Source organism: Gallinula chloropus (genome assembly GCF_964237585.1).
Source record: "Gallinula chloropus genome assembly, chromosome: 4".
NCBI lineage: Eukaryota > Metazoa > Chordata > Aves > Gruiformes > Rallidae > Gallinula > Gallinula chloropus.
The window spans coordinates 63,615,624-63,641,767 of NC_140088.1; the positions used below are offsets into that span (position 1 = coordinate 63,615,624).

Here is a 26,144-nt window from a genome sequence, read left to right on the forward strand (position 1 = left end):
ACAATATAATCATGGCCAAAACAACTGCAGGATATTCATCCATCCTTTGGCTCCTGCAGCCCAAGGCCAGATAAACATTCTGGCATGCTGTTTTATAAACAGTGTCCTTTCCAGGTGGGTTTCCTACACCAACTAATTATGAAGAACTATGCTCGGAAAGCAGTTTTCAAAATGGAAGTATTAAACTAGCGCAGTGAGATTGTTTTTGTAATGGGAAAGGAAACATCCATGAGGTAAGATATTAATACTTGGAGACCAGTGTGAAGAAAATGGACAGCTGACTCCTAATAAAATTAAGCTGCAAATATAGAGCACTTGATAGGTTCTCTTATGGGAATATCCTAGCTCTATTTGTATGACAAAACAGCACTTTTGGGAACTTTTGTCTTCTGGCTTAGAAACATACAGCAAAAATTGTAAGACAACCTCCCAGCCCAACGCCCTCCTTATACAACTCTACAGTTTTGCCTCCCTCTAAATACATCTACAATAGAAATACTGATTTCTTATCTTTGATAAAAACACCTCAGTTTGTCAGACTGTTACTTTCAGAAAATCTGATAATTTCATCTGGCAGGGAAAGAGGGAAAGAAAAGCTTAGTCTCCAGTAATTAGAACTGCTGATAAGCCACATTTAGTGGTTTTGGGGCTGCAAGCTATGTCGCACTGAAATGGGTTTGCCAAATTATGATTGCTTGTTATATCAGCTACTAACTTTTTAGACTTGCGTGGCCAGACCTCGCATCTTTAGAGACTGCAAGAACTTTGCTGTTGCCTACCTGGAAGGACTATCATTTAGCAGTACCCTTGAGCCTGTAAGGCTGACACGCAGATTAAAGGCAACAAGCAAACAAGTCATAGTGCGGAGAGTGCAGAATCATGTGTTAAAACAAAACTCTGCTGAAAGAGAGCTTTCTGCACATGTCTCTGTTCTTTTCCTTCCTTGCTGAGCAATGTGCAAGGCTTTTCAAATCTACCAGCAGATTAGGAGAAAGTAGAAACGATAGTGTGCAGTCATAATGTTTTAGTGGGAGGGTACTGCATGGGATGCTTCTCTGCACTGAGAATCCCGATGTATGCTGAGACAGAAGAGGGAGCAGCCTGAGGCCTGGGAACATCAGTTTGCAAGGATTACAGAACAGACATGGGGTTTTGGGAGGGAGAAGCTAAGTGCTTTGGAGACCTGCTGACTCAAGAGAGTGGTTAGTGTTCAAAACACCTGGGGTATTAGATCAAGTGAGAAAGGCCAAGTCTGAGACAATAAAAAAAAGAAAAAAATAAAGGTCGTTCAGATAAACATCAAATGTTTTTGTCTTCTACTCTGTGGTTAATTGCAAAATACAGAGATTTAAATTCTAAAATAAAGTTCATCTGTGGTTGGACTTGGTGATCTTAAAGATCTTTTCCAGCCTAAATTATTCTGTGCTCCTCTGAAATGAAAAGAATTGAAGTATCCCTATTTTCATCCCATTTTTCTACTTAGATACTGAAGAAAAACCATCACAGTCTCCCAACAGTCACAATGACAAGAGATGTACTATGTCTTTGAATGATGAATGTTGCATGACCAACCATATTCGCAGGACAAGGCTGTGTACCATTCTGACTCATTTGAGGTACCAGCTACAATTCAGCATCACGACTGAACTGAAGTTAAATCGAGTCTTAGATCATTTTGTGCCTGTGTGCAAGACTGTCTAAAATGTGTATTTATTGAACTGTTTTCCTGTTTTTATGAACTCTGTTGAGGCTATTCCCATAGCGTAGGAATATAGAAGAAGGGAAACAGATTTTAAAAACAAAGATACAAAGACCTTGCAGGTAATATAAGAAAGTCTGTTAGGGCTGTCAATCTGGATTTTTTTCTGTGTGGTAAATTGTATCATCGTACAGCCATGAAAAATGAAACAGTTTCAAAGCGACAGGATATTACATATTTCCAAAGTAAATCAAAGCCAATCTCTTAGGTACCTTATCTTCTGTTAGGACTCAGAGGCTAGAAATCTCCTGTAGTTCTTTAAGGTCATCTAACTTCTTACCCCTCTGATCTCTCCCCCACACAAGACTTAAGTATGTTTGCACTGAATACAGTGTATATGAACCCTGCACCAAGAGCAAGACCACACTCCTGCACGATGTTCAGACCACTAGGGTGATGATTAAGATTACTCAGCCTGAACACAGCTCTTCAACTATGCAATGAATCACTTAACACCTTGGCTCTAGTGCAAACCCATCTTTACCCTTCTCGTCTCAGAGATGGGTTCACTGATTTTGTGGTTTTGCGTGGTGAGGTGGTGAAGGGGGGGGCTGCAGGGGTGGCTTCTGCAAGAAGCTGCTAGAAGCTTCTCTCAGGTCTGACAGAACCAATACTAGCCAACTCAAGGATGGATCTTCCGGGCTCCAAAAAGGACTGTGGTGGTTTGACCCTGGCAATCAAGCAAGCCAAGCAGTTAAAGCCTCTTTGGTATGGAGGCTGGTGGTTGAAATATAAATATGGGGAGGCCTGGCAGATTGATTACATCACACTCCCACAAACCTGCCAAGTGTTATTTTTTATGGAGCTTAGCTGAACAAGTGACATAAAAAGATCAGGTCCACATACAAAACAAAGCATATTCATTATTAGAGAGGTATAAGGATTCTAGACCTGTTAAAACAGCTAAATATTAGCAATGCCTTAATAATAGTAAGTCATAATATAGTCAAGCAGACACCAGTAACAATACCTACCGTATCTTTAGCTTTGAGATTTGGCCAAGGCAACAGTTTATTTGAGAAAAATTCTCAGTAACTACACAACTATAATGAAGTATTTAAGTTCCACGACCAACTCCCATATGGTTGTGAGAATGCAAATATCTTAAAGTGGAGGAGAAGAAGGAATCCCTTTTGAATCATAAGTAATGATATCTTAAATCAATACAAAAGTACATTTACACTGTATTTTCCCCACAATGTCTTGTGACACTATCTGTTTCACATCTTACTGATCTCTAGAAGCGTAAACAAGCACCAGAGTAACATACGGAGAAAGCAGAACGGTAGATCTGAAGAAAACTGCAGTATTTTTTTCTGTTTATGTAAGTAGTGAAAACATACCCTTCTTGTCAAACCCATCATTAATGCTGCTCCCGCATTACTCAATATACTGGTGAGACTCTACAGCAAAAGGGCAGTTCCACAGGACTTGCGGCCAGCAGCTGGCTTTAAAGGCTGGCTACCTGATAAAGGCACCTGTGATTGAGCCAGGGGTCAAGAAGACATAGATGATCTGACACAGACAATACCCAGGAACCTCACAGCTTAAGCAACAGTGTTGCTTAAACAGACTAGACAAGACTTGATAACTCTCTGTACAGAGATAATTTTGATTAATAAATAACTTAGATGTTAGTGATTACTACACATTTTATGGTTTTTTCCTTTATTTTGGTATTTTGGGGAAGAGAAGAACTTCTCACTTCCCCAGAACTCCACAGATTTCCTCAGCAGAAAACTAAGCAATATTTTATTTCCTATAGTACAACTACATCATCTCACAGTTCCCAATTATTGTGTTGCTAATATTGTCTCCAGATGAAGCATCTTGCACACAAAATCTATATGTTACACATATATATTTAGAAGCAAGTAAACTCCTGTGTCCAAGTAAACCTGTCTTAATCAGCGCAGAGCAAAGCCACAATTCTGAAGAAATGATCTGAAAGAAATTTTAACGTGGTGTGTAAAACAGAAAGCAACTTGTAATAAAAAGGCCTTTAAATGTCCAGGAGACACCACCTTCTGCCCATTTGTTACCAAAGGAAACATTTCAAGCAAGCTTGGCACAACAGTAAAGGGATGTTTCATTTATATGCTGCAATATTACATAAATTTCACTTTCAGAGTTAGGCACGAGAGAGAAGCCAGTATTTAAATTCTACAGTGAGCTATAAATGGTGTACTTTGGATATAAAGAAGCCAAAGCCCCTGTCACTAGATATGGGGAGTAAATGTCTAATTTGTAATTTAAAAGGAAATACATCACTCTTTCCTTCACAGTGTTGATCAAATGAACCCATGAATCATATGTTTGACACATGCCAGGCACCTGCCAGGGCAAGAGTTGGCACAGGCAGTGACAAATAAAGAATAATGCACAGGCAGAAGGTTTACAGGCTGTCACTGCTCTGACAAGCGATGATAAAGGGAAGCATTACATCTTCCCCAGCAGTAGTCTGTAAACAAATTCTCCATTATCATTGTTTTGTGGGGGTCTTCTCTGTCTTCATTTAAAGCCTGGTGAAATTTTCCCAAAAGAATAGCAGAGACACAACTGCCTAGCCATAGTAATTAAAATATCTACTCAGAGTATCCAGTTATTTAATTTGGTGCCCAGAAAAAACCTGAAAGTCAGGGTTCTGCCTTTGTCAGGGAAAAAAAATAAAAATCACAAAAGTAAAAAGCAAAACTGCATCCATTGGGATGCATCCAGGGAATATTTCATTATCTCATCGGTACCCCCCTGGCAACATGTGCTGTGTGACAAGCAATGTTCCTTCAAGGTTATCGAGAACGTGGTAAGAGAGACTTAAAAGGTGACATGAAAGCTGGAGCTGGTTTTCAGGACTTGGTTGATTGCATCATGGACGATGAAAGAAAATAAAGGCTTTTGTTAAGCATCTCTCCTGGATAGTCAGGCAGGTCCACCCCAAATCTATGACTGTAAGAGTTTACCCTCTGCACCTCTGTAGCACCTCCAGTTTCTGCCCCCCAAAAATAGAAACCTTAATTATCAAGTAATTAAGAACAGCAATGAAGCCTGATAAACGCCCTGATTGAAATTCTTAGCTAAATCTGTTTCTTTTTAACTTTAATTGACTGAGAATCATGTAATTTGAGTTGTTGTGCCATTCAGAACATGAAACATATAAAAATAGTTAAAATAACCCAATCACTAGTACAAAACATATGCTAACCTCTCCTATTACCTCAGCACAAGCTTAAGGGAGGAAGTAAGGTGGCCAAAACCATAGTAGTCTGAATCTTAGGTCAGTAAAATCATCTGCAAGTGACAGTTTCTGTTGGTGAAAATTAAAGTGGTCAAATAGACTCTTTGATGTGCAACAATGACGCAGCCAACTCAAGAAGATTTTTCTCTCTGGCCAACAGCAGAGAGCTTTGTGCCCAATATGGGCTGAAAAACCTGCAAATACATTTATGCAGGATCCACGGGTCTCACTGGGGAAAGATTCTCCATCACTTTACCTCCTTTTCTGCAAGATGGAAGTGTCTTCCCAGGAAAAATTAGTAAGAATACCCTCCATTCCAGTCCTGAGGCCTTGAGCATTCATTTTTCCTGGAGCACCTCATCTTAAGCTTTGGATGACAGAAATGCTTCTGGCCAGTTTATGTCTTGAGCTTGACAGAAAATACATAAAGGAAATTTAGCATTCTATGATCATTCAGTTATCATTTTCTGCTGCAATTGTCATAATAGCCCTCTCCTGTGCACTGTATTTTTTTTTTTTTTTTTATTATCACTGCATGTATATACCCTTAAAGTAAATCAATCTGAAGACAGAATACAAGGTGGGCCCAGGAATTTGGGTACGATGTCTTTCCTCCAGTTTCCTTTCAGGTTTTTTTATTTGTAGATTGTTGGTTGGAAATGCTGGTTGGATGCAGAAACATTGCAAAGGCTGTATCAGGTCAGCTGCCAGGTTCTTTTCTAGCCAAGTAAAAGACTCCAAGAAGGTCAATTATCCTGGTCACACCTCTGGGTAAGCAAGTGCACACTACCCTTCTGATGAATGATGAATGATTTTTTCCTAAGTTTCAGACTTCCAAGCTGTATCTTGGGGCTGTTGCCTCTTATAGTACCACCTGCCAGTACCAGGAGGAATATGGTTCCATTGTCTGTGCAATTCCCATTTGAGATGCTGTAGGGAACTATTAGATCACCACTTATCCACTGGTTTTCTGGATTAAACCAGCCCGGGTTCCTCAGTCTATTCTCAAAGGCCACATACTTTTGGCCCATGACAGTCTTGATAGTCCTCTGCTAAACTGGCTCTGACTTTTATTGTGCTTCTTGAACTGCAAACCTGGATGCAGAATTTCAGGCATGTGCAGCACCAACATCACAAAGAGTGTAATTTTGTTTTACCCCCTCACTCTCATCCTTGCACAGCCCAATCCAGTTTGCCTTCCCAGTATTTACAGGCCACCACTTTCTCTTATTCACCTGGTATTCATCATGGCCTTTGTAGGTTCTTCATGTCACACCAGCCAGTCCATTCACATTTTTACTAATACATGGGGTTACTCAAGTTGATGCAAAATGTAGCACTCCTTGTTGAACTTGACGAGATTTATTTGCCCAATCCTAGAGAAATGACACCATAGTATTTGATGTGTCAACCACCTTCTCCATTTTAGTATCATTCACAGATTTTCTGAGGGTACTCTATCACAGAGATTATTGGTGATGATATTGACTAACATTTTCCCCTAAGACTTACCTAAGATATTCTGCCAAGCCACTGATTAACTACCTTTTGAGTCTATCGACCCAACCCATCTAACAGCCTTTTTGTGCAGCACATGCTTTCTCTGTCTATCAGTGAGAATGTTACAGGGAGTAAAACTTCCTAAAGTTAAGGCAAGTTCTATCCATCATCACCATTTCCTTGACCCCCATTGTCATAAAATACAATCAGACTGTTCAAACGAGATTTGCAGCTGGTAAATACGCAATGACCATCCAATATTATTTTCTCATCCTTCATAACCACTTATCAAGATGTGCTTTATGATCCTTCCAGGCCAAGAGTTGAGTATTGTTAGTCTGCAGTTACTTCTTTGTCAAAGTAGCACCTTTTTCTAATCAGTCACGCATCCTAGTTGACTGGCATTTCCAGTGGTTGCTCAGTCTTGTGGCTATCTTCTATTATGCCTTTATTTTTCATCTAGAAGAACATGATAGTATTGTCTCTTCAGATACCCAAATGTGAAGTCTACTTAGTAGATACATCCTTAAGTAGGACACACACTCCTACTTAGTTCCAACTGAATAATCCTGGAGGAAGGACAGGGAGGTTTCCTGCCAGACAGACTCCTGCACCTACAGCAATGCCAGACTAAAACAAGTTCCAGAAGCAGACAGGTACTGTGAAAACTGTTGGCTATGATAAGTCTGACATAGGCTGATAAATAAGAGCAAAAATTATAATTGCTTGATCTAATAGCAGTTGGCTAACAGCAATCTGATTTTAACATGAGCACTAAATAACACATTCTTCCCAGACAGTTTTGCACACCTAAGAATAAGATCGCATGAGAAAAGCTATGGAGTCACTGCTAATCTGGAAGTAGTACTGTTAAGAGAGAATATTTGTGCTAATCACTTGGAAACTTGTTCTCCCAACTGTGATGTTTGGATTAGCTGGCTCAGGGCAAGCTAAAATTCAGTCTCTTTTTCTGATATTAACAGTGCTCCAAAGTCTTTGGATGATATGCTGCAAGGCTGTGGAGAGTATCCTGGATGTGCGCTAGTTCCATTCATTGCTTGTACATCAATGACTATAACCTTCCAGACAGCACCTTCATTTTGATGTTGAGTTTCAACTACAGCCTGTTAAAGTTGAAAGAACCTCCAAACTCAACAGTTAACGCACATTCCTTTGCTACAGCCTCAAAAGGTCAGCATTACTCCGAGCAGGAAGCTGAACACAGCAGAAGAATACACAGTTTAGCTTGATTTAACTCATGATAGACTTGAGATAAGCTTCCTCAAACAAATCTGTTTTGTAGCATATGGGCTTTCATATAGTCATGAAAGGAGTGGCAGGGACTGCAGAACCTGTGAGGTCCTGCTCAGCTAGATTTGCTGAGACTTTCTCAGACTACAGCTCGAGTCAATGGAGACCTGCAGAGATCCTGCTGTCTCTTTGTCCCACTCCCCTGAGCTTGTATAATTGTGGCTGTTATCACAGTCATTCTGTTGCCAGCACAGAAGCACCTAGGACCTCTTTGTCAACAAGGTGAGCATTCAGGTGACTGAACGCACACCACCACATGGGCAGCTAAGGCTGACTTGCTAGTTTGTTGGTAGTGCTGGCGTGTCTCCAAATTTTCCCATTCAATAAGGACAAAATGAAAGATGGTTATTTGTTTTTATGGATCGATTCCAACTGCCAGTTGTAGGAGGTAGCTGTTGATACCTTTAGTGGTGTTGCGGTATGATCACTCTACAGATGAGACTCCTTCATTCATGATGTTTGCATCAGTCTAGCTCTGAGGAATGTACAGCTGGGAGGAAGGTGTGCTGAACTTTTACCCAAACACTAAATGATCTGATCATTATTTATTGTCTGAAAGTGTCCAAAGTAACAAAATTACCACAATGGTATTCTACATCTCACAGTTAAACCCTTCTACGAATTAATCAATGCTCCTTATATTTTAATACCTTAAAATTGAGGCAAAAAGGACTTAAGCACTTACTGCTTATTAATTGATCTTACATGTTTCATACACAAAGGTAAATAAATTTAAAAAACCCCACCTTGTATCCACCTCTGCTTTTTGGTCTTTTAAAGCCATGGCAATTAAACCTATCTCCCCATAAGTGAAAGATCTTTTTAGCTAATATATTTAAAATAAAGACGGCTACTATTTCTTTGTATTTTCCTTGCGTCTAATTTTAAAGCACTTATCTTCTGTATATTGTAGTTCCTATGTAAAAAGCTTTGGAAAAAAGGAATGAGGAAATAAGTTATTTTTATATCTCTGTTACTCTGATTGTATTCAAATGACTTGCTAGCGTATGCGTAGGAATAATTCTATTCACCAAAGGAATGACACATTGTAAAATGCAACCCCCTTATTCTGGATGAGGAAGTCACTTAAGAATATACAGCAAAATAGTCTTAAATGTGAAGTAAAAAAGTAATCTGCAGGAAACTATATTTTCCTGCAAGCTAAACATAATAATCACCTGAACTGGAATATCAAGAAACTGAGCCCAGTTAATAATAAAGCTGATTAAGTGCGAGAGAACACCAAAGTTAACATTCCTCTCTGCTTGTCCTCCTGCAAACCATATGTGTTGAGAGCACTGAAAGTACAGTGCCTGACCTTAAGTACAGTGCCTGACAACTCCTGCTGAATGAATGGCACTTTGCCAAACATTTCACTCCCTGGAATAGCTTCACCACTGCAGCAGCATGGCTCGTGGAATAAAATTCAACCGAGCTAGCAAGAATTCGTTCCCTGTATTTCCTTGGCAGTCCTAAACCTCACATGACCCTTGCAAGTATGTTCAGAGACATGTTGCTCACCTGGGTGGTGAGAAGGACTGCAGATGAGGTTGCAAATGCTTCTTTTATGGACAATTTTTAAACAATGCTTTTACTGTGGAAGCACTTGCTTTGTCATTTTCTTACACCACTGATTCAACAAATGTAGGTATGGCTACAACTCAAAGGAGAATCTGGGCAGCTGGACTAGTGATCAGGAAAACTATGAAAAGTATAGGGTAAGGTAACAAAGAAGCATACAACTGCCTTTACAAACCAGTCTCTGGACACAAGTGTAGGACAGACCTGTCAAAAGGGTGACCTTGCTGCATCAAAATTTGATTCTTTTTAACACGTTTACTATACGGGTATTTATACAGTAACACACCCCCAAGGGATGATGTCATGAGGATTCTTCCAGGTTGCAAGGCCAACTAGAAGATTTTTTTTAGTGAATCCAGGAAAATGTAACTTCCCTCAAGATCAAAACATCGCTCACAAATGCCATACTCCTGGTTTCACAGTTTCACTTGTGCACCCCGGCGATATTAATTGTTAAAAATTGTAAACGATGACCTGTCAAGAACACATTTCTAACACGGCAAACAGTGTTGCAGTTTTTGAGACCTGTCTTTACACTGACATTTCTTCTGTTTTGCCTGAAACTATCTTTGACATATTTTCAGTTCTTCCTGCAAAATATATCACTGACTTTTACAGTAGGTGCTGTCTTCAGAGAGCAGTTTTCTCTCGTACTGTTTTTCTTAACCTCCTAAATGCCAAAGACAGATTGTACTGGAGAACTGGCAGAACACTGCTGTGAGGATGGCGCTGACCTTTTATTTGCAGAGGACAGTAACACTGGCCCTTGGGAAGGGGAAAAATAGAAGTCACACAACTCATGTAATTACTTTTTTTTAATTAGCTTCAAATTCTGGTATAGCTCCCCACACTGAACTCTTTTATTTCTCAGAGTAATCCTACTGACACTATAGCCAGTTGCAAAGCTTAGGTGCTACTTAACTAAAGATGTTGGAATATGTCCGCGTCCTAGCAGAGTTAGAGATTTGAAAAACTTTCTGCCTAACTGAAGATGCTATGTTTCTGCAATTCTTGTCCATTCCAAGTACAAAATATTCTGAGTAAATCAACAGGTCTTAAAGATAGCTTGCCATTAGCCCTCTTCCTCAAGAATTCAGTAGGTGCTTTCTCCTAGTGCATGCGTTTACTCTGGTAAAAAGGAGAAGTCCTTGAAATATGCTTTTAAACTGAGATTTCAAAGTATAAAAGAGAGTTTCAGCAATACCTTATTTTCCTCGAAGTTTGATATTACATCGAGAGGTTGCTCTTGTATTTCAACTTTTGTATCAACATTTGTCATCTTAAAAATTCCCTCTCTGACATAGAAATTGGAGTTCTGAGGCTCCACATCTTTACTATGGAGTGATAAATTTACCTAAGCTCTATGTACTGCAGCAGGATAAAACAGGAAGATACTCCATGACTTTCTCTAACCTACTGAGAGAGGCCTTAAATCCCCAGTAGTGCAAATTCTAAAACTACATATGTAGCCATAAACTTTTAAATATCCTTTGTATCTCCTGAATTTTATTTCCTACAACACAGGACACCTGGCATTACTAGACTTTTCACAGCCTTTATAAGCTTCAAGAATGCTTATGTTGAAGCAAGTATCCAGTTCCTACTCGTGATTGCTGCATTCCATTATCCAAATATTTTTTCTTAGTTGTTATTTCAAGAGTTTTCTATTTTTCAACTTTGTCTAGTGTGCAACCCCATCCCTTCTTCTGAAACCGATCCCAAAAGTCTCTGTCTTTACCAAGCTAGAACTGTACGTCTCAAAATTGTTTCACTCATTTATTTGCAAAAGTTACCCACATTCTGGTTATAACCTTTGCAATCATTGCTATGTCAGGGAGCGAAGTGAAAGACGATGGAGTTAATATTGCTGAAGAAGTTTGCAGAAAGCTGTAGTCCATGGGAATTCCCTGACAACATACTGCCAAAGAAAAGCAATCTGCTTGAGCCATGCTTTTGAGGTTAGGTCAGGAATCTTTTTCTTTTTTTCATTATTTGCAACAAAAAGTTTATATCCAAATTTAGGTGTATAGAAGTCATATACTGAAAGAACTAGACTGCTATTTTGAAGCATAAGAATTAATTATCAGAAAGGAAACCACTCTCTGTTCATAGACTAATCTATGATGATGTTCCTCTACATAATGAGGCAAACATTGATGCATAATTAGGCATCTCCTAAAATCAGTATGAGCTATTAATCAAACAATAACACCATATTTTTCTTCATGGATAGATGATTGGCTTTTCACTTGTTATATAAAAGAAGAAAAAGAACAAATACATGAACTGTTGCATAAATCAAGTTTTGGAAAAAGAGAAGCAGTTCTTTCTTTTCTTTGTGATCTTTTTCCTCCCTTTGTTTTACACATTGAATCAACCTGTCTTTTCCTGGCTCTTGCCTGTCACAACTGTTCTGTGGTATCACTGAAGCTCCTCACATCCCCTTTAGTCTGGTGGGTTCCCTCATTAAGGATGTGAATTTAAGAAAGCCATCCTGAATATTAAACAAACAGGTAAGATCCAAAGTTTAAATAAATAAATATTATATCGACTATTAACAAGAAGATCTCATTTTGCTCTTCACAGCTTCCCTATGACAATGGGATTAGGCTCAGGCTATGCTCACAGAATTCTATATACTTTACTCTGAATGCTCCTCTATCACCTTCCCCCCCTCCAAACAGTGGTCTGTTTTGCAATGTCAAAAGACAGAAGATGTGACATAGGATACAATCCAGTGGTTTTCATTTTATATGTCACAAACGTTTACACTGATGTGGTCATCTCTGGATACGAGAAATGATGCCATGGACTTTTCTAAATCCCTTTGAAAAGCTGAGCCTCAGGCTAATTCTGCCTCCATATGGACGGCCACGTGAGTCATGATCCAAACACAGGAATTCACTACTTCTGGCTTTTACTTATATAAACACAGCCTCTTCCTTCCTAGAGATCTTTTCAAATCTTTCATAAGTAAAGGATTAACGGATTAGCAGATATCAAGTGAAAACTAAATCATTGCCATGAACATGTCTTGCTGCTCTTGGAAAGTCTAAAGCTATTTCAAAATCACGCTGGTCATATCTCCTTTACAGCATTTTACTGATCCTTAAAAGTGGACAAAATGCCATACTTCTGCACACAATTCTCATACCCTTATTAGTGTTAAAACTACAGGTTACAGATTAAATAGACAAATAATCTTTGTATTTCAGATTTCCTTAATGTATGAAAAATAACCTTGCCCAAAACTTCACTTAAACCTGTAACACAAATTCCTGAATTGAAGAAATAAGCAAACAGAAAAACAAAATATTGTGTTCATTTTCCCTTTAAAGCACTTCAAGTAAAAAGTTTTCAGCAGGTTGCCAGTATCTTGGGTGATGCAAGAAACCTGACCAGAACTATATGCATCTTCCCATCACTATCTTTTCACTGAACTGGAAGTGTTGTGGTTCACACATTGGGTGTCAGTTATACTTCCCCTCGATTTTGTGCTGGTGTGAGGTTTCCCACCTTTAACAGAGAAAGTCTTCTAACACATGTGTAAACAAAAGGAGTGGGAAAGTTGTTGCCGTTTGTTGCAAGCTTCTAATATTTGTAATCAATGTGCCCTCTGCACTCTGAGCTGAAAAAACAGCCATCTGAAGATCTACTGTGGTAAGCACGTAAGTGCAATGTAAAAGGAATCGAAGCAGAGAACATCCTCCCTGGGAACTTTTCATTGTGTGAGTTGCATATCCAAAGATGTCCTGTGTTACAGGTACCCTCCTCGGACTGCTCAGAGTCACATGTGCAGCATCCGTTTCCAATAGTCAGCTCACTAATCTATACTGCAGCTCCAGCAATGGCTTGCTGGGAAAAAAAAGAAGCATTTTTGCGTTTTACCTGTAGTTTGATGTGTAGAGCTGGTATTCTTTTCTTGGAGATGTTTTAATCGCTTCTCTCTAGTTTTGTTAACTTTTTAATAACTTATTACCTGAGGTTTTTTTTTTTTCCTTCTTATAAGGTCATTGCTTAGACCCAAATACAACAGGTAGAAACCACACAGAACAGGTATAGGTAAAAGCAGGTACAATCAGGCCAAGAAACAGTGCCACAGTGACCCACATAGCAATTTTTGTAACTGTTCTCATTTACTTTTAGAAATTAAGTAAAAAAAAAAAAAAAAGACACAATAACGAAGACATTCCTAGATTCACTTATACCTGGAATGGCAGATGTTACTTGCCAGGTTCTTGAAAGTGAACTGTGACTGCACTCATAGGTCATGGAACCTCCTCAGCTTAGTTTCAAAGCTACCTGAGAGCAAGAGATCTGAATTCTTTTCTAGAGTTATGGTTCTGTGTTTGTATTTTCTTGGAGGCAGCTGAAATAAAATAAGAGCAACAGGAAAATAACAGGCGAGTAAATAAAAGTTACAGTGGGCAAAGCTGAATATGGGAAAACTATAAAAACCAAAGAAGGATAGAGTACATAAGTAAAGGTAAAATACAAGTAACTACAACATTCTGAAATGAATATGATTTCTATTCATACCAGGCTATCACTCTGCTGAAGAAAATGTTGGTCTTTGAATTCTACTACAAAGGGCAGACTGCATCCTAGCAATGCATCTCGTAATTTCACTCACTTTGTGGCTTGGAGTGAAAGGGAGAACACTTAAAACTCACACACAAATGAAGTCTAAATGGACCTGATTTCCAAAGGAACAGCTGGAGATGTTCAGAAGGAGGAAATAATATGCTACCTGGTTTCTTTCACCGATACATGCTTCACTTTGCCCAGAGGAAATACTCTTGAGGACAAGAGACTCCCTTAACAGGAAATTTCCCTGAGTACAAAGGTAATGTGCTCCATCTATTAAGATTATCAGCTAACTCTTTAAAGTGAAAGCTTTAAACAAGTGTAAATTTCATTTTTAAGTGAATTAAGGGTTGAAGTGCTCATTTATATCTTAGCTCTGTGGACCACATTGGTATTGCCAAGTGGCAGCAACAGACCTTGGTCTTTATGAACAAATTAAACACATCAGGACACAGGACTTGTTATGCTGCATCTTGAATTTATTCTATCTTGAATTGCTGTATCTGTAAAAATGTGTAAGAAACATAGACCATACTTGCAACTCGCTTAAAGATCTGACCATTATCATCTAGCTTGCCCTAGCAGTAACACCACAGTTACTGGTGGTAAATTACTGATGGAGGATGCTTAATCCTCTGTTCCCGAGATTTAGGGAGATTGATTCCCCTCCCCCTCACTGCATGTTGCTTAGTTTTGGGTAATTACATGGTTCTACATGGAAGGATTAAAAATGCCCTAAGTAACCAACCTTGGGAGGCAGAAACCCTCACCCTCAACTTCATACTCCTGGCAAAGAAGTAACTCAATGGATCAACGATAAAAAAGTGAGCATAACACTGGAGAAAAGGGTAGTAATAGGATGGTAGCTTACAAATATTTTACTTATATTATTAATAAAACAAGTGTGCTGGTTTTGGCTGGGATAGAGTTAATTTTCTTCACAGTAGCTAGTAAGGGGTTGTTTTTTGGATTTGTGCTGAAGACAGTGCTGGTAACACAGGGATGTTTTTGCTACTGCTCAGCAGTCCTTGCACAGAGCCACACTTTTCTGCTGCTCACCCCACCCCATCAGTGAGCAGGCTGGGGGTGCACAAGGAGTTGGTAGTGGACACAGCCATGATAGCTGACCCTAGTGTCCAAAGGGACATTCTATACCATATGACGTCATGCTTGGCTTATAAAGCTGGAGGAGGAGGAGAAAGGGGGGAAGAGATGTTTGGAGTGATTGCATCTGTTTTCCCAAGTCACCATCACGCATGAAGAAGCTCTGCTTTCCTGGGGAAGGCTGAACGCCTGCCTGCCCATAGGAAGTGGGGAATGAATTCCTTGTTGTGCTTTGCTTGTGCATAGGGGTTTTGCTCTAACTATTAAACTGTCTTTATCTCAACCCACAAGTTTTCTCACTTTTACCCCAACCCACTGGGAGAGTAAGTGAATGGCTGTGCAGAGCTTAGTTGCTGGCTGGGGGTAAGCCATGACAATGAGGAATAACTAGATAATTTGTCTAAGTGTAAATACAATTTAAATATTACTAAATTAACTGACTGCAGTATTTTGATTTGGCAATTAAAAAATTAGATTAACCATACATTATAATTCTTAGATCAGTATACAAAGGTGTGTTTTTCTGTTTGCTGTGATGAAACTGTAATTTAACACTTGCATTATGCTTTTGGAAGGATCTTGCTGAATGTGATAAAATAACAAATACTTGGGTTCCCTTTGAACATATCTTAGTGACTTTCCATAATCTCTTGTTTCAATAACCCTGCTGTGTGTTTTTCTTTAACAACTACTCTAGCAAAACTCTGCAGAATACTTTGAAAGCAACAAAGTCAGCAAGGCAGTATTTCATCTATGCGTCAATGTCAATATTGTTTTTATTTTTAAGGTCCTTCGCAGACACTGAACACCAGAGTTATCTGTTTCATCAGACAAATGGTTTACTATGGGACTTAGGGCTTGTTAGTGCTATGATTCAGTACCTGCGGTTAAGACTGAAGCAGCTCTACGGACACAGGCAAATAGCTTTACACATCCAGGAAGTTTATGAAAATGCACTTTGCTTTAAACCAAGATCTTCTGAAAAGGACTTTACTATAACATGGATAATTTGTGAACTATATAGGGAGAACTTCAGCATATACAAAAGAACAAGAGGTAGAATTTATCATGCCATCTCTGTATTTGACAGCACAGACCAGCGTGAGTTTCACCAAACTTCATCCAGGTACAATGGGTCTGAGAGCTGCTGAGGTACTGTGGGACCACAATTCTGTTCCTATATTGTTCCATTTTTCCTGGGCCTCGTTCCCTGGAAGCATGAAGGGCTCAAGAGTCACTACCAAGAGGAGCTTTAAAATCCGTGGGGGAGGCAGGGAAATTTCTGACTCCAGGGAGCCAGTGCAGCCTAAGGACTGCAGAAGGTAGTCCTTAATATTGTTACATTAAGGGCAAAATATTGTTTTAATATATTTCATGATACTTCCATATGCACTTTAAAAACACAATAACCTTTTATATATGTTCTTTCTCTTTTGTTTTTTTTCCTGAGGGAAACTCCCTCCCTCCCCAACAAACAAACAAACCAACAACTCTAGGTGAATACACATGCATTTAAAAAATGGTTATCTTGTACTAAATGTCTCCCGGAAGACTTCAGCTACTACAGGAAAGCAGAAATAGATCCATATAGTCATCTGATCCACATAGCTGAATCCGCACAATTGCTCTCAGATTTTTCTGACATTGGTCATGAAAAGTATATCTAAAGCACAACTTGTTCGCCTGTTTTCTCTCTCAGTTTCAAACAACACACCCCTTTCAGCCTTTGACCCATCAGAAATTCATGAATACAAGCTTTGACAAATTCCCCCCCCCAAAGCACTGTATTCTGTATTTCCCTATATTTTATGTCATCTAAATGACTTGCTGTCTACCAGGCTGCCGTGTTTTCCCCCTTAATTACCACATTAATAGTTGCTTTTGAATCCAAACTGTTCACTGGACAATGCAAAGTTGAAAACTCTGACTGCCGCTATCACAGATCAATGTATATGGGAGGCACAGAACAATATATCCTGCAGCAGCAATTAAATTACTATCTCACAGAACTGAAAATTTCTCCCCAAGTGTAATCTAGATCCTATAAATGTTCTTGCTGAAGCTGAAATGCAACGAATGTTTTCAAAAAGACCTCACTGAAAGATTCATGTTCTTTTCACTTTGTGCAATTCATCCCTGCAAGGATAACTTATGAATATATGCTTTAGCAACAATTCTTCACATTAACAGCTTCAGACAGCTATGAATTGCACACACCGGGCAGGAAGATTTTTGTACATAATCTAAAATTTTCACAGTTCAACCACATGCTGCAGAGCATTAGCAAGAGGGATGCATTGTTTTGTTTTTTTTTTTTAATCTCTGAAGATCACTTAGCTTCTTTATCTGAAGTGAGAGGAATTAATGGCAGTCAGTCAGGTGTTTTTAGAAAAGTTTCCGTGCTTACATTTGTAAGTTCTCATTAAATGATATGGCTAAACTAAGTAGAGAAAATCCTTTAACAAGCAATCACCGTGTCAGATAAGCTAAGCAGTAAGTAATGCCCAGAATGCTAAAGGTCTTTAAGCATTCAGTGGTCCTTGATAACAATGAGGGATAAGTATTTAAATATTTTTAAAACTCTCGTTAAGAGTGGAAAAGCTTAATAGGGAAAAATAATCTGACTTTGCTTTCTGCTATTTTTCTTCAGCAAGTTCATTTGTAAAAACTACCTGAAAACTGGAATTCGATAGAATTGGTGAACAAGGCTTACCACTGCTCAATGACTTAAAAGTACTGCAGAGGTACCGACTAATCCCAGTACTGCAACTTGGATAAGGAAGAGTTGTGAGCAAACCCATAATTTTAAGTATTGCTGTTAATCTAACTGATTTGCTATTAGATTATGAATTACCTATGCTTTGCAATTACCTTCTTTTGAGAACAAAATGTTTTGGTCATCAGCTGTTACTAACAATCTCTTGTTGCTTCCACACACCATCTGCTTTGCCATTGGTAGGGAAGCTGAAGTTGAAGCAGAGCATTGCAATGGGACACGGAGACTGAAGTGCCAAGTACAGCTGCACAAATACGTGTGCTGGAACATATGTCCATAATGCTGATGGGACTGACACGCAGGAACACTGCGCTGCCATCCAGCAAGACCTGGACAGGCTGGAAAGCTGGGCAGGGAGAAACCAGATGAAATTCAACAAAACCAAGTGTAGAGTCTTGCCCCTGGGAAGGAATAACTGCATGAATCAGTATTGGCTGGGGAATGACCTGCTGAAGAAGAGCTCTATGGAGAAGGACTTGGGGGTCCTGGTGGATGATAGGTTGGCCATGAGCCAGCAGTGTGCCCTGGTGGCTAAGAGAGCCAATGGGATCCTGGGGTGCATCAGGAGGAGTGTGGCCAGCAGGTCGAAGGAGGTGATCCTCCCCCTCTACTCTGCCCTGGTCAGGCCCCACCTGGAGTATTGTGTCCAGTTCTGGGCTCCCTAGTAAAAAATGACAGGGATCTCCTGGAGAGAGTCCAGAGAAGGGCTACAAAGATGATTAAGGGCCCGGAGCATCTCCCCTATGAGGAAAGGCTGAATAAGCTGGGACTGTTCAGCCTAGAGAAGAGAAGACTAAGGGAGGACCTTATTAGTGTTTATAAATATCTTAAGTATGGGATGCAGGGGGAAATGGCCAGCCCCTTTTCAGTGGTCTGTGGATATAGGACAAGGGACAATGGCTGCAAGTTGGAGCACAGGAAGTTCCCCACCAACATGCGGAAGAACTTTTTCACAGTGAAGGCGACAGAGCCCTGGAATAGGCTGCCCAGGGAGGTTGTGGAGTCTCCATCTCTGGAGATATTCAAGACCTGTCTGGATGCCTATCTGTGCAATATGAGCTAGGGAGCTGCTTTGGCAGGGGGGTTGGACCCGATGATCTCTCGAGGTCCCTTCCAACCCCTATGATTCTATGATTCTATGACTGGCAGACAGTAAGACTTAGCTTATTTCAAATGGCCTAAATGTCAAAAAAAAAGGAAAAAAACCCAAAAAACCCTTTACTAGTGCAGGTGACACTATTTGCACATGGACAAGGATGCAAAGGCTGGACAAATGCAGATTGACAGCATAGTAGACAAGTAGAAATAAAGTTTGCACACTGATGGCTTCAAGCTGATGAAGACAGCAAGAAAATATAATGATTACACTCTGTAGCACATTCAGAAAAGGCTTGTACTTTTTGAAGTAAGTTTGCAAATTTTACTGGATAATGTAAACCAGTAATACTAATAATATGGAAACAGCACCACTGGCAAAGAAAATACAGAAAGAGACTGGATCCATGATCCTGACAGATCTCTTCAAAAGCAGAATGTTAATCTGTACATCGTAAACAAGGTCTTAGAAGATATTCTTCATTAGAAGTGATAATTACCACTCCATGACTCATGACATTCAGAATTTATCATCAGCTTTCAAGTTAACTGACTGCGTTGTTGTGATTATTATTAGACTGATTCACACAGTGGAACTGTTTACAAATTGTTCAGACACCATTAAAATGTATTTTGTGGGCAACTATTCAGTGATAAAGAAAGGGATAACTGGATGATGACTGGAAAAGAAACAGAAATATTTTCTTTTTCTCTAACTTGACATAATCAAGTTTTGGTGACCAAACCCTATTCAGTGGGTTTTGAGCCAAGGATAAACAAAATGCTATGTAGCTACATTTTACGCACCACGGAAAGGATGCTTTCATAACCTGTGATATTTCATTGGAAGGGACCTCGAAAGATCATCTAGTCCACCACCCCACCAAAGCAGGATCACCCAGACTAGATCACATAGGAACGCAATCAGGTGGGTTTTGAATGTCTCCAGAGAGAGACATCACAACCTCTTTGGGCAGCCTGTTCCAGTGTTCTGCCACCCTCACAGTGAAAAAGTTCCTCCTTATATTCACATGGAACTTGCTACGCTCCAGCTTGCACCCATTGCCCCTTGTCCTATCGCTGGCCATCACTGAGAAGAGCCTGACTCCATCCTCCTGGCTCTTGCCCTTTACATATTTGTAAACATTAATAAGGCCACAATTTACATTGCAGGACTATACATTTTACATGTGCTTTAACACATCCTACTGTTAAACTAAAGTTAAATGCATGCATTGAAGAAACTCCTTAGTCAGAAGTTAGTGTACTGTAAGCAAAGTTGCCTCAATATCTGCACAAATTAACAATTCGATCCAACAGCTTTAACTCTTGACAAAATTCCTATTGATGTACCTAATGCAGTACAAGGCAATTGAAGTGGTGAAATCACTTTTGGTCACTAGGCATTACCAGACTTGCTAAAAAGTAAGCTCTTTTGGCCAATTTAGCCTTTCTTAAGTAATTACCATGCTATATGAGCATCTGTGGATCACTGATAGTCAGGTTGCTGAAAGCCAGCTTGTGTGGAGCATGCCTCCAGTTCTGGTCTATCCCACCCTCTTCCCCCATTTTGCACCAATCTTCTGTGGCCCCTATCTGGGTAGGTCTCTTTGCAGAGCCCAGGGAGTGGTAGGTAGATATCCAGGTACCAAAATCAGGATGAAGCCACAAAGCATTTGTATCTCTGTGTCTAGGGATGCCTGGGAGTCCGCAGTCTGCTTAGAGGTGAACTAACCCTGGCTGCCAGAGAAGGCTGAACTGCTTCATGCTGACTCTAGAAAAAAAAAGCAGCTTAACTAATACAAATTCTAGCTGTTATTATCTCTGAACTTTGGCCCATGAAGGATTCCAAATATTAATGTGCATTTGCATTTTGCATTTTCCATTCTGCTGGGAAAAACAAGGAAACAAAGTAGCATTCCATGTCTGAACTGGTCTAAAGTCCAGGAACTTAGAACCTGGATCCCTCTTTGGTAGTAAGATTGTTTCCCCAAATTACTGATGTGCATTGAAGGAAACTTGTGAGTCTATTTAATGATTTAGGGCACAACCTTCATTATCATATTATGCCTTATGCATTAGAAAAATAAGTTTCTCAAAGAAGGGCCAGAATATGAAAAAAACTGTGAAATAAGAATAAATTTTGGCACTGACATAATACATGTAATAAAGGGATTTGTAAATGTTAACAGAGGCATTTCCTATTAAAAATTCAATCATGATGGAGTTACTTAAGAACTGATATGAAAGGTACTTCTTTGTGTAGTGAGCTCAGAAACTTATTTATCTATGCACTTGACCGTGCACAACTTGCTTTGGTATGCAAGGCTCTTCTTTTTGGAAATAAGGTAGAGCTTATTCCTGCATAAAGCAACACCTACAGACACTCACTCTTTTTATACATTTAGTTCCATATGGAGACATTTCCCTTTCTACATCTTCAAAATCAGACTAGTTTGTGCGCTAAATGAGTGGAGTTGATACCTTTACAACATCAGTCTAGAAACAGAAGATTCAGACCTTAGAGGACAGAGATCTATGATGCTTGAACTAGATACACACGAAAAGAAAATTATTATAATGATGAACATACAGGATGATAAGGGCATTTACTATGAACATAGAAACTTACACACTCAACAGTAAAAGATACCAACTGCTTCCTAGCAGCAATCCTTTACATCATGAGTCAAGATGCCAAAAACCTATATCCCTCAAAATTAGGAAAAAAAATAGATTTTTGTGACACATAGAAAGTAAATGATGGTGTGAACTAGAAGCTTTAGTAACTCATTGACTTGGAATTCACAGAAAGCCTGGTGGTTTTCTCTTGCTCATTTGGATGGCTACATTTTATTGCATCACCATATTTGCACTCTACTATAGATCTCCTCACATTAGTATCTACATGCTTATTTGTGTGCTAGAACATTACAAATTATGTCCAACTATACCTAACAAAGACTTAGCAGGGATGAATAAGATGTTAATTTCTAAGAGAGACAGATATACTTTAAATATTTTCCATTAACACAAAAATGGGGAAACATGGTGTGACCTTGCAGGAACCCAAAGCAGGGCCATCTATTTTGAGACAACCATAAAAAACCTGAATGCCGCAGATCCTTATGCTCAATCTTCGCTTTAAGAATCTAGATAGGTCATGGAGGTAAATGGGACTTCATTATTTAAAGTTTAAATGCTTTTTTATAAGCTTGCAGAGTCAGTACTAAGACTAAGGAAACGGGCAAAATCAAGCTTCCCATGTTAAGCTTTCAGACATGTCCTTAAAATATTCTTCCTCAAGTTAGCTGAGGAATTTCATAGTCTGTTGCTCAGGGGAGTCATTAGAGAATGGGGTGATAGGCACTTGAGTCAGATATTGATCGAACATCGTGAGAAATCAATTTTGCGAAGCTCCTTCACTATGTCTATACAAGAATTGGTAATTTAAAACATGTAGCCTACACACAATGTCAGGAACTATTAATGCTACTCTGAAAGAGCAGAGATCCAGTTTAATTTCTAGTATATGAGAAGAGGACTCCTGTGGAGGTGAAAGCAAGCTTTATCAAGTTCTTACTACCCATCATTTTATGCTAAGGCAGAAGTTTGAAGACACAAGACACAAATGGCAACAGGTAAAAAGCAGAAGGGAGAAAAAGAAAGAAAATGGTTGAAGCTGTTGCTGATGGTAGACTCCCATCTTTTTGTTCTCTTCACGTAAAGTCTGTTGAGCAGTACAGGCAATTTAGTTACCTAATGCCACTTGTGACAAGAGACTCCCCGATGCTTTAGGATAATTATGTCTGCATGAGAATTACTAATATCCATGTTATGTAGCTGCAAGGGTCTGACAGTAGCGGGGAAATAAGGGTTTGCAGTACAGATGAAGTCTTTCATCAAAGTAGGTGATATAAAAAGATATTTTTTTTTTCCAATTAGACCATCAGGTCTAACAGAAGAAGCTACATAAATAAAATAAATGTTAATAAAAATTAATTTAACTTGAAGAAAGTGAGTGGGATGAATTCAGGTTATCAGACTGCAATTCAAAGCGATACACGCCCAAGACATTCAGCAACACACACTTGCAAAAAACCCACAGAAGCTTCAAAAGAATCAGAATACTGTATTTTGAATTTCTCGTGTAACATAGCCCTGGAGTGGCCTGTAGAAGATAGTTCACAATTCTTGTATTAAAACAACGTAATACTTTTCTCGCACTTAAAAAAAAAGAGACTTAATGAAGAGATATTCAATGTTTGCTGAATCACAAGAGCTCAAACACAGATGCAAAAGATTTTGTATGAATCTTGCTGTGAAATATTTTAAACAGTGCAGAAAATATTCAAGGAGTGAATACAGACCTATTATATTAAATGACCTTTTTGCTACCAATATTGGCAATGAATATTCTACTCTTGAGTAAGTTAAAACATATAGAAACATAAATATGGAGTAAGGAGGAAAACTGTCATTGAACAGGAGACGCCAGGTTATGGACAGTAGTCTGTTATAGATACTGGGGTACTATTACTGTAGAGACACAATAAATACCATTCAAATTTGTCTCAAGGACGGTCAAGGAATTTTTTCAGCCATTTTAATGATTTCTATCGGGTTGAGCATTAGCTTTCCTGGATTACTTGTGTCAGTGTCCTTTGATAGGTGAAATGACTGACTGTCATAGTCCTGTCACCTCCAGATGAGGTTCACGCTCTTTCTTGATACAAGCATAAACAACACAATCACGACTGGATATGGTCAGCTCCCGAAAGGGAGCTATCCTCTTGTACCTGCACAAATATTTATGTCCCTTCTTCCAGCCTTTGAAGCTGCATATCATAATTTTCTCTTTACTTGGTGTTATAACCGTGTTTCCACAGTTATTTCACTTCCCAAATAAGAAATTCCACTTCTTGCAACAGAAACCACATCTGACCTGAATGTTTACACTCTTTTTATATGCTACTGGCTTCACTACTTAAATCCAGTCCTCACAGCATATCTCTAAGTAATAGGGTAAAATACTAGGAAATAGTATAATTTTATATATATATATATATATATATATATATACAAAAAAAACCCCACACAAATTTTCCTCAAAGCTTGTAGCAAATTGATCTAATCAGATGTACTTAAAATGCAAATACATTTGAAAATCACACAAGAAGGTGGCTTTTTGGATTCACTTTGAAAGCTCAAAATGTGCCCGTGTCTGACACTGAGTTTTAATCCACTCAATGAAAATCTGAAGTTTCAACAATTTAGTCCAAGGACCATACTGTTTTACAATTAATGATTTTTCTATAAAACTGCAATATAATGAAAAAATCCATCACAATTGAATTATTTGGAATGCAGGGAGCACTGCAATAATGCTGATGATCCCTGTTCTACAAAAATAAATGTTTTTCCTTTGCTTCAGTAGCAATAGTTTCTCTATAATAATTATTTTGACTGACATTTAGCAAAAACGATGCATTTCTGATCTTTTATTCCTGGCACTAACAACCTGGGCTCCCCAGAAATAATGAAGGAACTCGGTACCTTTGAAATATTTTGCCTTTTACTAAAAGACAGTCAAAATTCAAAATCAACTACCTTATACTTTGCTGTCATAATTGACAGAGTGCAACTTGGAAGACAGTAATTTAAAATTTGTTTGGTTTCCTACAGAATTTTTGTACTGTGAATAATTTCTTAAAGACTACTAAAGATAACATGGAAAATAGGTAATAGGTTAAAATACTTACATTCAGATTCCTAGCATACTTCAATGCAAGCTTTATTAGTCAATTTATTCAGAAAAAGTTAATGCTGCTCTTGAAATGCTGCCTGTTCATTAGAAGTATTTATTATTACAATACTTCGATTACCATGTTTCCTGATGGTCATAATTCTGCTCCTGATATTAGGAATTCCAATCTTTGCCAGCCACACTAATAAATAGAATAAGTCATTATTACTGAGTATTATAATAAAAAATGAGTTAAACATTTAGTAAACAAAGTTTGAACAACTGAAAATTACCTCCAGGCTGGTCATTTATAATAGAAAACCTCACAGATAACACTTTTTTAGTGGTATTTCAAGTAGCATGCTAATTCAACGTATTTTTTCACACACAATTCGTAACAGCCACTACAAGCCTTTCACAATGTGATTTAAGTGTGGGAAACTGTTTGAAATTCTCAAATCTCAGGTGAAGCCCTCTCACCGAAGTCAACAGCAAGTCTTCTACACATCAATAAATATTTCTATCTCCTTATTTACAGTTCAGATTTCTTACGCAGTAATTCTTAGGAGTCGAGGGGGGCAGAGGCTCTATGGTGCCCATGGCCATCCCACCAGGTATGGAAGTCAGAATTACAGTTCAGAGACTGATATTGTGTCAAGGCCGAGGCAGTAGAAAAATACATGAATAAACGAATATGCAAAACGGGACAGGAGTATTCAGAAAAAGGTTACGCTTATCAGTTATGAAATTGTCTTTAATCTATGGAAATTAATACTGGCAGGTCTACTCTGTTCCTGCAGCCCCTTGTTGGGTTCTTCTCACTGTCACTGCTACCGGGATCCAGCAGTATATTTGTGAGTTTCTCACTGGGCCCAGGCTAACAAATACGTCCTGCCACACAAACAAACAAGTAGAAAAAGCCATTGGCCTAAAGCTACAAACCCATGTGCCTACATTGTAGGCAGCACGAGGGAACCAAGGATAAATCAAGGTGCTCTCACTATACATGAGACGTTCTCATAATATGGAAAGCTATGCATGTGCGTATGTACTTGCTACATCACACTCTGTATTCCTCTCTTACCAGCACTCCCACCAATTAGTCTGTCACCTAAAAATATAACAGCAAAAGTTTTTAATACAGTACTTGAGGTTCTCTACAGGGAAGAAAAAAATCACCTCATATACATAAAATTTGAAATAACAAAATAATATTTGCTACTGACTTTGGGATCTTAACAAATAAATATATAAATACCATTTCAAGCCAAGTGGGTTTTCCATTTGCTGATTTACTGCAGATGCAAAACCTAAGCACTGTGTCTTGTCAAAACTGAGCAGCAACATTAATCATGATCTATAAATATACAGAATACAAATACCTGACTAAAAATTTTTTTTTTTTTACACAACCTCTTTGCAATATTTTTGTTACTAAGCAACAAAATGA

The 26,144-nt window shown here is 38.8% G+C and overlaps 1 protein-coding gene across 1 annotated transcript in view; it reads right to left on the minus strand.

Annotated features, from left to right (window-relative positions):
• Window positions 1-26,144, minus strand: part of GALNTL6 (polypeptide N-acetylgalactosaminyltransferase like 6) — a gene marked incomplete at both ends in the record, with an annotated part of 462,129 nt that overhangs the window by 82,273 nt on the left and 353,712 nt on the right. The window lies entirely within an intron of this gene.